The 11,855-nt window shown below is 36.4% G+C and overlaps 1 pseudogene; it reads left to right on the top strand.

Moving 5' to 3' along the window:
• Positions 1 to 5,048: 5,048 nt before the first annotated feature.
• On the top strand, positions 5,049 to 5,203 carry LOC124975853 (uncharacterized; annotated as a pseudogene).
• Positions 5,204 to 11,855: the final 6,652 nt, after the last annotated feature.

The following is an 11,855-nucleotide window of genomic DNA, read 5'->3' on the forward strand; positions in this document are numbered from 1 at the left end:
CTTTGTTGGTAGGCTTTTGATGACCTCTTCTATTTCATTGCTTGAAATTGGTTTATTTAAGTTGTGTATATCCTCCTCGTTCAGTTTAGGTAGTTCATATGTCTCTAGAAATTTGTTGATGTCTTCAAGGTTTTCTGTTTTGTTGGAGTATAGATTTTCGAAATAGCTTCTAATTATGTTTTGTATTTCACTCGTGTCTGTTGTGATGTTTCCTTGTTCATTCCGAATTTTAGTAATTTGAGTTTTCTCCCTCTTTCTCTTTGTTAGTGTGGCTAAGGGTTTATCAATTTTATTTATTTTTTCAAAGAACCAACTATTTATTTTATTAATTTTTCCGATTGTTTCTTTTGTTTCGATTTCGTTGATTTCGGCTCTGATTTTAACTATTTCCTGTCTTCTACTACTTTTGGTATTGGTCTGCTCTTCTTTTTCTAGTGCTTTGAGCTGTAGTGTTAACTCGTTTATTTGTTGATTTCTACTTCTTTTTTTGAATGCACCCCATGAAATAAATCTTCCTCTAAGTACTGCTTTCATAGTGTCCCAGAGATTTTGATATGATGTGTCTTTGTTCTCGTTTACTTCTAAGAATTTTTTTATTTCCCTCCTGATGTCTTCTGTTGTCCATTCATCATATAATAGTGTATTATTTAGTCTCCAGGTATTGGAGAAGTTTCTGTTTTTTATTCTGTCATTTATTTCTAATTTCAATCCATTATGATCTGAGAGAGTACAAGGTAGTATCTCTATCTTCTTGTATTTACTAACAGTAGCTTTGTGGCATAAAATATGGTCTATTTTAGAGAAGGATCCATGTGCTGCTGAGAAGAAAGTGTATTCATTCTTTGTTGGATGGTATATTCTATATATGTCCGTTAAGTCTAAATTGCTGATTGTGTTGTTGAGATCTATAGTTTCTTTATTCAATTTTTGTTTGGATGATCTATCCAGTGGTGAGAGAGGTGTGTTAAAATCGCCTAGTATTATTGTGTTGTGGTCTATTTGATTTCTGGAATTGAGAAGGATTTGTTTGACGTACGTGGATGAGCCAATGTTCGGGGCATAGATATTTATGATTGTTATGTCTTGCTGATTTATGCTTCCCTTAAGCAGCATGTAATGTCCTTCTTTATCCCTTCTGACTAGTTTTGGTTTGAAGTCCACATTATCTGAGATGAGGATGGATACTCCAGCTTTTTTGCTGTGTCCGTGTGCATGGTATGTTTTTCCCCATCCTTTCACCTTTAGTCTATGGGTGTCTCTTTCTATGAGATGTGTCTCTTGCAGGCAGCATATTGTTGGATTTTTCTTTTCAATCCAATCTGCCAGTCTGTGTCTTTTGATTGATGAATTCAGGCCATTAACATTCAGGGTTATTATTGTGATATGATTTGTATTCCCAGTCAATTGACTCAAATTTTTTTTGACATGATTTGGTTTCTCCTTTATTTGGCTATTCCTTTAGGCTAGCGCCTCCTGTTGCTGATTTTCTTCGTTGTTTTTCATCTCTTCCTCATGGAATATTTTGCTGAGAATGTTCTGTAATGCTGGCTTTCTTTTTGTAAATTCCTTTAGCTTTTGTTTATCATGGAAGGATCTTATTTCATCGTCAAATTGGAAGGTAAGTTTTGCTGGGTATAAGATTCTTGGTTGGCATCCATTTTCTTTCAGGGCTTGGTATATGTTGTTCCAGGCCCTTCTAGCTTTTAGGGTCTGGATTGAAAAATCTGCTGATATTCTTATTGGTTTCCCTCTGAATGTAATTTGATTCTTTTCTCTCGCGGCCTTTAAAATTCTGTCTTTATTTTGTATGTTAGGTATTTTCATAATAATGTGCCTTGGTGTGGGTCTGTTGTAATTTTGTATGTTTGGAGTTCTATAAGCCTCTTGTACTTGGTTTTCCATTTCGTTCTTCAGATTTGGGAAATTTTCTGTTATTATTTCATTGAATAGATTGTTCATTCCTTTGGTTTGTTTCTCTAAGCCTTCCTCAATCCCAATAATTCTCAAATTTGGCCTTTTCATGTTATCCCATAGTTCTTGGAGATTCTGTTCATGATTTCTTACCATCTTCTCTGTTTGTTCCACTTTGTTTTCAAGGTTAAATATTTTGTCTTCAATGTCTGAGGTTCTGTCTTCCAGGTGTTCTATCCTATTGGTTATGCTTTCTATGGAGTTTTTAACTTGGTTTATTGTTTCCTTCATTTCAAGAATTTCAGTTTGGTTTTTTTTCAGTATCTCTAACTCTTTATTGAAATGATCTCTTGCTTCCCGTATTTGGTCTTTTAACTGTTGATTGGTGCGATCATTTAATGCCTGCATTTGCTCTTTCATCTCCTCCTTCAATGCCTGCATTTGCTCTTTCATCTCCTCATTAGCTTCCCTGATCGTTTTAATTACGTACATTCTGAACTCCCTTTCTGACATTTCTTCTGCTGTGCTGTCATTGGGTTTTATTGATGTAGTATCTAGGTTTGTTTGGGACATTTTCTTCCCTTGTTTTCTCATAATGGTCAGTTGTCAGTGGGACCCTGAGATATTGCAGTTTTCCACTATTGGCTTATAGTGTCCCAGTAGATTTCCAGTGTATCACCTCCCAGCCTTCAGTAGCCTGATGTCTTGGAGGAATCTGATAAAGCAGCTCATTCGAAGAATACTGCCCCTAGCCCCCTACTGGTTCCACGTTTTGGAACTGGCTCTGTGCGGAAATGCTCTCACTGTGGGCCTGCACCATGCAGCTGGCCGTGTGGGAAGAGCCCACTGCCGGAGTGTGGAAGACTACCTTGGGAAGACTCAAGCCGGAGTGGGCAGAGCCGCCTGAAGAGGTCTCCGGCTGCCCTGCCCTTATCCCTGAGGCTGACTGCAGATCGAGGCTCTCCGCTGGTTCTTTGCAGGAGTACACTGCACTGCAGGGGCTCCGGGACTCGGAGCGTGCTCTGTTCAGACAGGGTCTCACTAGCGGGCCAGTTCCGTTCCGAGAACCTGGAGAAGCTGGCTGTGTGGGCGGGGCCCACCGCCGGAGTGCGCAGGACTGCCTGTGGATGACTCTAGCTGCCCTGCCCGGCTCCGATAAGCCACCTCTATCTGGGCCTGCCACCCGGGCCGAGCTTTACCCAGTGGGCAGACTCACCCGTGGCTCCACTTCAGTCCGAGTCTCTCAATGCCTCCCCTTCTTAACTCCTGGGTTGTGGAGCGACCGGAGGTGCAGTCTCCCTCTAGGCCGCCATCTTGGATCGCCCCCCAGAATCTTGTTTTAGATTTGGGTCTGTAAAAATATTTAGTGTTATAAACAATATGTTAAGCAGTAGAGCTTATATATTTATATGCAAAATACAGTCAAATATTCAAGATATTTTTAAATTCATTTGGTCAAAAAGTAAATATAGCATCAGAAGAGGTATTAAGGAGAAAACAACATTCAAAATACACTGACAATGAGTTTAATCCAAATTAGAGCATCTATCAGAAATTATAGAAGTGTTTTCCTTCTTTGTCCTCGGCTAAAGATTTAAGGTTCTACAAGTCTTTAAGAAACACAAGATACAATACATTTGAAAAAAAGAAAGGATTCCAAGACAGGGTGGCACACACCTTGAATCCCAGCCACTCAGGAGGCTGAAGCAATTCCTATCCCTGATACAGAAAAAAAAAAGAAGAAGAAAAGAATTAAAGGAAAAGGAATTAGTATTCTTAACAGTGTACATTTAATTATAAGTGAATTGTTTTCAGTTAATCTCTTCCTGATCAGAAGTTATTATAGAAATATTTTCATTGTGATGTAACTTATTATTAAGGAGTTTGAGTTATGTATCATACTAGTTTGGTTTATTCTGCAGTCCTGTTTTTTTAAATTTTCCCTAAAACAAGTCAAGAAAATATGATACAGAAATTGTATTTTTGTTTTTTAGCATGTGTAGACTTCCTTTGTTCTGGTTCTATAAACTGAGGGAAATTACAATGTACATTAAAGTAGAAAAGCAAAATTCTAGGGAAAAACTAGGACCTGGATGATTATGAATGCCATTAAAATGCTATTATTGTTGGTCATAGAATATGTAAACCCAGGGTCCTGGAAACTAACTGGCCAAGAATTTTATTTAGTCTGCTTTAGTATATGTGTGGAGGTTTGGTTTTTAAATATTTGTATATAAAAATGCAGGTCTCTAGCTTCTTTTAATATGAATAGCCTTCTTCCTGGGCCTGCCAATCCTGTGGCAATCCTGCTGCATAGTAGTAGTAGCTGCCTTAATTTGGAACTTGGATTTCCTCATTCTCCATAGCCCAGGGTACTTTCTATTTTTTCAACACCTTGCAATTGACTCTGTAGTACACAATTGTTAAAATGGTAAACGTCAAAAAATATCTTGAGCTTTCTGATGACAACATGGTAGTAGAAAAATACAAGGGTTTCTAAAGAGCTATTTTTCATAAGGCCCTTGTGTCTTTAAAAATTACTCTTGGGTTTGCTTTATTATGGATGGTTATAATCCTTAAATTATACTTCTTAATATTCAGATTGTTAGACCCATAGATCTGTTTCAATGTGCACACAATTAACCACTTTGTTTTCAGTTTTTAGTGTAAATATTCTTAATGAATTATATGTTTAAAATAATCTTGGTCTGGGGTTGTAGGTCAGTGCTACAGTGCTTGCCTAGCATGTGTGAGGCACTCAGTTCAATCTTCAGCACCACATAAAAATAAATACAGGTGTAGTGTGTCCATCTACAACTAAAATATTTAAAAAAATTCTTCATAATTTTGCTTTATCCCAAGAATAGTAATCATGAGAGCACTTAGCTTTTTGTTCTTAAACTATATTTTAGTTATGCACTGTACTGTCCTGCTTGTCAAAATCTTCAACCAGAATGGGAAAGTTTTGCTGAATGGGAGAAGATCTTGAGGTTAATGTTGCAAAAGTAGATGTTGCAGAGCAGACAGGTACTGTAAGTCTGGATGATTTTGTTTCTTTGCCAATTATGTTGAAATTTATCTTATTTTTAAACATCTTATGCTCTTAACCTTTCATTACATTTTGAAAACATGGTGTTCTGCATCTAGTTAAATTAGTTCAAAATCAATTAAACTCACTTGACTTACCATATCTCTCATGGGGATTCAGCATGCAATGACTGCAAAAAGCATATTCCCTAGTTGTGTATAGAGCTCATTGTTTGTGTTGTTCTAAGGGAGCTTGAGGACATCATTTGCTCCCTATTCCTGCCCATATAACTTTCTCTTATCTGTTCTCATGCTCCAGTCTCCTGACTATTATATAAGATGTCTTTGAGAAGTCTTAGAACACTGTGGTCCAACTAGACATTGGCCAAGTCATTATTTGCATCTCACCAAGTTTCAGAATAAGGGAATGTTTCTTTCAAAGTTAAGGTCACATTCTCTGATTTGACTCTGAAATTGAATTTCAGATTTAATACCTATGATTTGAGGATGTGGGCTCTTAATTACAAATCCATAAGATGGTAGTGTAAATGCACTCTTGTCATGGTCCCCTGCCCAAGTGTGGGTCTTGTCCTTGATGCTTCTGTCTTGACCAGACTCAGTCTTGTTTTGGTCGTCATAATAAAACTGGGTTATGGTTGCACTGTCCCAAGTGGTAACAATAGGAGCTATTTTGTTGACAATTTACCTGTTGCAACTCTCAAGAGTTTTTCTTTTCTGGTTTGATTCTCACACAACCTTATAAGACATGTAGTATATCATATTACAGATAAGAAAACAGCTTAATTCTCAGTCATCAGTGCTTGACACATGGTTAATAAGAAATGTAAGCTGTAATTGTTATTACCTGTCTTAAGAAAGATTCATAGTCTTTCCCATGTTTAGCAATAACATGCAACTGCCTTTGTTCTTGCATGTCAGTTATGATTTGATTTGAAACCTAAGACCATATTGTATTTTCCCTTGACACATCACTAGTAGTTTTAGTCATACATTAGTGTAATTGACCAAGTGCTTACATATATACAAAAATGTCTTCAATGATCAAACTTGACAAACTTTTAAATTGAGCTAATATGGAATAATGTGTTTTCTAAAGTTGCTTTAAGTATATAATTTATATTTGCATTTTTATTACAAATTTCTACTATTTTAGGCATAATTTTCATATTTTTAATAGCTTTTAAATAATTTTGAATAACCTTATACTTAGTGATTGTCCCATGTAAAACCAGATGTATTTTCTTTATCACTTGTAGAACTGAGTGTATGGTTTACTATAACTGCTATTCCTACTATTTATCAGTAAGTATTTGAAGATTCTCAGTTATGGAGAAGGATGGATCATAGTGTAATTGGAACAGTAGACCTGTCTCAGATCATGTTTGAAGAGCTGAGATAATCTGATCTAGCAAATATTTTACAGAACTCATTTTGCTTTTACCCTAAGTTCCTTTAGATAGATGGATAATACTTGAAGTAGTCTTTGTTGTTAGAGATTCATAGTTAATTGGAAAGTAATGCTCTTGTGAAATGGTGTGATCCTCTTCAATATAGGAAATGGTTGTAAACCCAGAGTGCTGATGTATCCTTTGGGTAATAGGATGAAGGGGAGATCTTGCTGTTTGCTGGAGCAGTTTCTGGAGAACACAGGGTTTAAAGAAAATCTTGGAAGTAGAACTTTTAAGAGTGCAGGGTAAGCATTCCACTCCATGGACATTCTCATAAACAGGAATGTGATATTTTCAAAAAGTAACTAAGCCTTGAGGAGAAAGTAGTGGGTGATACAGTATTGTTAAGTCAGAAGGAACAGAAAATGTGTAGTCTGCAATATCAGGTCTTTAATTTGACTTTATTGGTATTCTAATATGGAGTTAGGAAATCTCAAATCTGTTCACCTGCTGTACCTTGATGTCATCTAGGTCGTAATTTAAACATTAAGAGGTATTTCTCCTCATTTAAAATTTCAAAAACAATGTGGCAATTTTGTTGAGTTTGGTTGTGCATGCTTGTAATCCCAGTTACTCAGGAGACTAAGATAGGAGAATCACAAGTTTGAAGCCAGCTTCTGCAACTTAGCAATCCACTGTCTCAGTATAAAAAATAAAAAGGGTTAGAGTTGTACCTAAGTGGTAGAGCACTCCTGGGTTCATTCCCCAATACTGCCAAAAAGAACAACAATAGAAAAACAAATTGGCATTTCCTTGTGTATGTCTATATCATGTTTCCTTGTTCATTTTTTCCACTTTTTGTTTTACTTCTCTAGTCATTCATCCTCCCTTCTTATCTATTTAAATTTCTTTTCTTTGTATCTCATAGGTGCTTCTCTCCCTCCCTTTTCCCTCATTCCTTTTCCCCACATGTTCCTTAATTGGTTGTAGTCAGTATTCTGAATATCACTGAATTTATCTGGAATTCCCTGCCCTTTTTCCTCTTAGTCATGGCATTTACCTTGCTTTTTTCTCTTCATTTCTGCCTGTTGCAATCTTCCTTGTCCTTCGAAGAACTACTTCAATTCCATCTTCTCCTTAAAGCTTTATGTTTTTGAATGGGAGCTTCTTTGTAGTATTTTTCTCTGAATGGAAAAAGAATCCCCTGTCCCTGTGGTAGGTAGTTGGGAACAATGGGGCTTTTGCACTTGAAGATGCACAAGACTGGAGAATAGTTAGGACTATTTGACAGAATCCCATTCATAGGGAATGGAAAGGTGGAGGAGATGGAAGGAAGGTGTGTAAAGTTGACTGTAAATAGAATAGTCCCTGGGAGAAAATCACTGCCCCAGATGCTTTCTGTAATTTAAAACTGAATGGCAGAGGTGATGTGACTATGATGGAAAGTTCCACAAAGAACAAACAAAAAGCCTTTAAACATAGTTTTAAAATAGCTAATAATTTTCATGTTTCAGGCATTATTTTAATAACTTATCATATGGTAATACTTTTAATATGTATGCTATACATAAAACTTAAACATCACTTTCTGAGATTTATCTGCTTACTGTGCTTCATAGTACTTTCATACTTGGAAGAGTGAGAACAAAATATTAAGTCTTATGATTGTGTTTGGGGGCTGAGATGTCATCAGTAGTAATTCAACAGCTTCTACATTGCTAATGCTTTTGAATATTAGGATGAACAAAAATGAGGTGATGAAATCGTGAAAACAAATACAAAATTTATTTTCCATTGCTATTAATATTTAATTCTGATCTTTTGTTGTGAGGATGGTGAATTTAGACACTATCCAGGTCCAAGGACTAAGGAGGACTTCATCAACTTTATAAGTGGAAAAGAGTAGAAGAATATTGAACCTGTTTTATCATGGGTTGGTCCAGGTTCTGTTCTGTAAGTGTGAGGGATTTTTCTCTTATTTACTTCCAAATTAATTGGAAGAGATAATTTTATTTTTATTTCATATAAATAAATACATGTGCACAGTTTGTTTCTTGGACACTTAAGGCATATTTGGATTTATTATGTGTTTGGTACTTTTAGTTGGATCTTATAAATCAAACACATAACCTTGATACTTATTAAACTATGTGAGGCCATTCTGTAGAAATAAGCTTAGTTCCTTTTTGGGAATATTTTAGATGTTTAGAGTTGAACATATGTGTCATCAAAAACTTTATAGTGCCCTAAAGAATGAAGAGTGTTATGGGCATGTGGTAATTTGAGAGACTCAAACATTATCTACATATATTACCTTTAAACTCTTTGATGTACAGTGATTAATTATGTGTGATTATTCTGCCTATCTAACTTGTATGGATAATGTGTCTGCACAATATCTAATAGTATGATTAATCCCTGAGCTTAAATTTAGTTAGAAGACAGGTATTTTTTTATACCAGTTAGGATTGTAAATGGCAAGCCTATTATCTGCTACACAGTTGGAGTGCAAGGCCTCAGTGGTCATTCAAGAGACTTTTGGGAATGGTAAGTTTCATGGAGGTTATCATATTCTCATCTTATTCTAGTCTCCTCACCATACTTGCCCTTGGGAAATGGGGTGTGTATCACCAATTATCAGAGAAAAGTGCTTTGGATTCTGGGAGTGGGAGAAAGATCAGCTCTAAGCAGTAGTTTGTAATTGAAGTGTACCTTTTCTTTTGTGCCTCCAGATTATTCTTTAAATATCAGAACTTCTCATTGAACCATCATATCCAGTGCAGTGATGGAACCTAGTATTCCTGATATAGTTTAATTAGTGCAGACAATAGTGAAGCAACACAGAAGTTTAAGTTCCTTATGCTATTCCTACTTGTCTTTTTGTGTTGTTGCCATACTGGGGATTGAGCCTAGGAATTCTCTGTCACTAAGCTACATCCACAACAAATTTTATTTTATTTATTTACTTTGTGGGGGTACTGGTAAATGATCTCAGTGGGCACTCAACCACTGAGCCACATCCCCAGGCCTGTTTTGTATTTTATTTGGAGACAGGGTCCCACTGAGTTGCTTGACACCTTGTTTTCATTGCACCTGGCTTTGAACTCACATTCCTCCTGCCTCAGCCTCCAGAGCCATTGGAATTATAGGCATGCACCACCACACCCACCTGATTTTACTATCATTTTGAGATTGGGCCTTGCTAAGTTGCTGAGACTGGCCTCAAATTTTTGTCCTTCCTGTCTTGGCCTCCCAAGTGGCTGGGATTATAGGCCTGCACCCAGGTGCACACTTGGCCTGTTAAACAACAAAGGCAATGTGATTAAGCTAGTTTTCAATGTTGATCTTAAAATGTAACTGATTTTTGTTTTTTAATATTTTAAGTGAATCTTAACCTTTTTTTGTGTTAGAAAAGGCAGTAGCTTGTAAGTTTCTGTGAAATCCTAAAGGCAACAGGCTGTACCTTTTTTATTGGGAGACTGTAGAGGGGGTATGGCACGTGTAAGCTTTGCAGGTTCATCCACTCCATCATTTTTCATTGGATTAAGCCATCTTTTCACTTTGCATGAAAAAACCCTTGGGAACACCAACTTCTAATTCTTGCTAAAGGTGATATTGTTTGAAACACACAAACACTTCTTTTTGAAGCATGCTTTTTTTAACTGCCCCTTTAAATAACCTGCATTTAATTTCATAACAATAATTATTTTTACTTATGATTTATTTCCTATGTAGTCATTTATACATCATTGCAAATTTTTAAATTGTGCTATTATAAATTTTAATTTATTTTTTGTCCAAGCATCTTTATTTCCATTTATTTCATGGTAAGTTCACAATAACAAAGAAAGCAGTTAAAACAATATTTCACCATCATGGTGGGTGATACACCCCTGTAATCCCAGCAACTTGGAAGACTGATGTGGGAGGATCACAAGTTCAAAGCTCACCTCAGCAACCCAGCAAGGCCCTAAGCAATTTTCAAAACCTGTCTCAAAATTTTTTTTCATTACTTTTTTTCTTTTTTTTATTGTAAACAAATGGGATACATGTTGTTTCTCTGTACATGGAGTAAAGGCATACCATTTGTATAATCATAAATTTACATAGGGTAATGTTGTTTGATTCATTCTGCTATTTTCCCCTTCCCCCCACACCTCCCAACCCTCTTTTCCCTCTATACAGTCCTACCTTCCTCCATTCTTGCCCCCTCCCTAACCCAAACCCTAACTCTAACCCTAACCCTATCACTAACCCCTCCCACCCCCCATAATGTGACCTCATCCGATTATCAGTGAGATTATTCGTACTTTGTTTTTTTGAGATTGGCTTATCTCACTTAGCTTGATATTCTCCAAATTCATCAATTTGCCTTCAAATGCCATAATTTTATCATTCTTTATGGCTGAGTAATATTCCACTGTATATATATATATATCACAGATTCTTTATCCATTCATCAATTGAAGGACACTAGGTTGGTTCCACAATCTGGCTATTGTGAATTGAGCTACTATGATCATCAATGTGGCTGTATCTCTGTAGTATGCTGATTTTAAGTCCTTTGGGTATAGGCCAAGAAGTGAGATAGCTGGGACAAATGGTGGTTCCATTCCAAGCTTTCTGAGGAATCTCCATACTGCTTTCCAGAGTGGTTGCACTAATTTGCAACCCCACTAGCAATGTATGAGTGTACCTTTTTACCCACATCCTAGCCAACACCTATTGTTCCTTGTGTTCTTGATAATCACCATTCTAATTGGGGTGAGATGGAACCTTAGGGTAGTTTTGATTTGCATTTCTCTTATTACTAGATATGTTGAACATTTTTTCATATGTTTGTTGATTGCTTTTACATCTTCTGTGAAGTGTCTGTACATTTCCTTAGCCTATTTGTTATTGGATTATTTGTATTTTTGGTGTAGAGTTTTTTGAGTTCTTTACATATTCTGGAAATTTGTGCTCTATCTGAAGTATGAGTGGCAAAGATATTCTCCCACTCTGTATGCTCTTTCTTCACATTACTGATAGTTTCCTTTGCTGAGAGAAAGCATTTTAGATTGAATCAATCCCAGTTGTTGATTCTTGCTTTTATTTCTTGTGCTATGGGAGTCCTGTTAAGGATGTCTGATTCTAAGCAGACATGTTGAAGATTTGGACCTACTTTTTCTTCTATAAGATGCAGGGTCTCTGGTCTGATTCTGAGGTCCTTGATCCATTTTGAGTTGATTTTTGTTCAGGGTGAGAGATAGGGTTTCAATTTCATTCTGTTGCGTATGGTTTACCAGTTTTTCTAACATCATTTGTTGAAGAGACTATCTTTTCTCCATTGCATATTTTTGACCCCTTTGTCTAGTATGAGAAAATTGTATTTATTTGGGTTTGTGTCCATGTCCTCTATTCTGTACCATTGATCTACCTGTCTATTTTGGTACCAATACCATGCTATTTTTGTTACTATTGCTTTGTAGTAGAGTTGAAGATCTGGTATTGTGATACCCCCTGCTT

The sequence above is a fragment of the Sciurus carolinensis genome, unplaced genomic scaffold (assembly GCF_902686445.1).
Source record: "Sciurus carolinensis unplaced genomic scaffold, mSciCar1.2, whole genome shotgun sequence".
Taxonomy (NCBI): domain Eukaryota; kingdom Metazoa; phylum Chordata; class Mammalia; order Rodentia; family Sciuridae; genus Sciurus; species Sciurus carolinensis.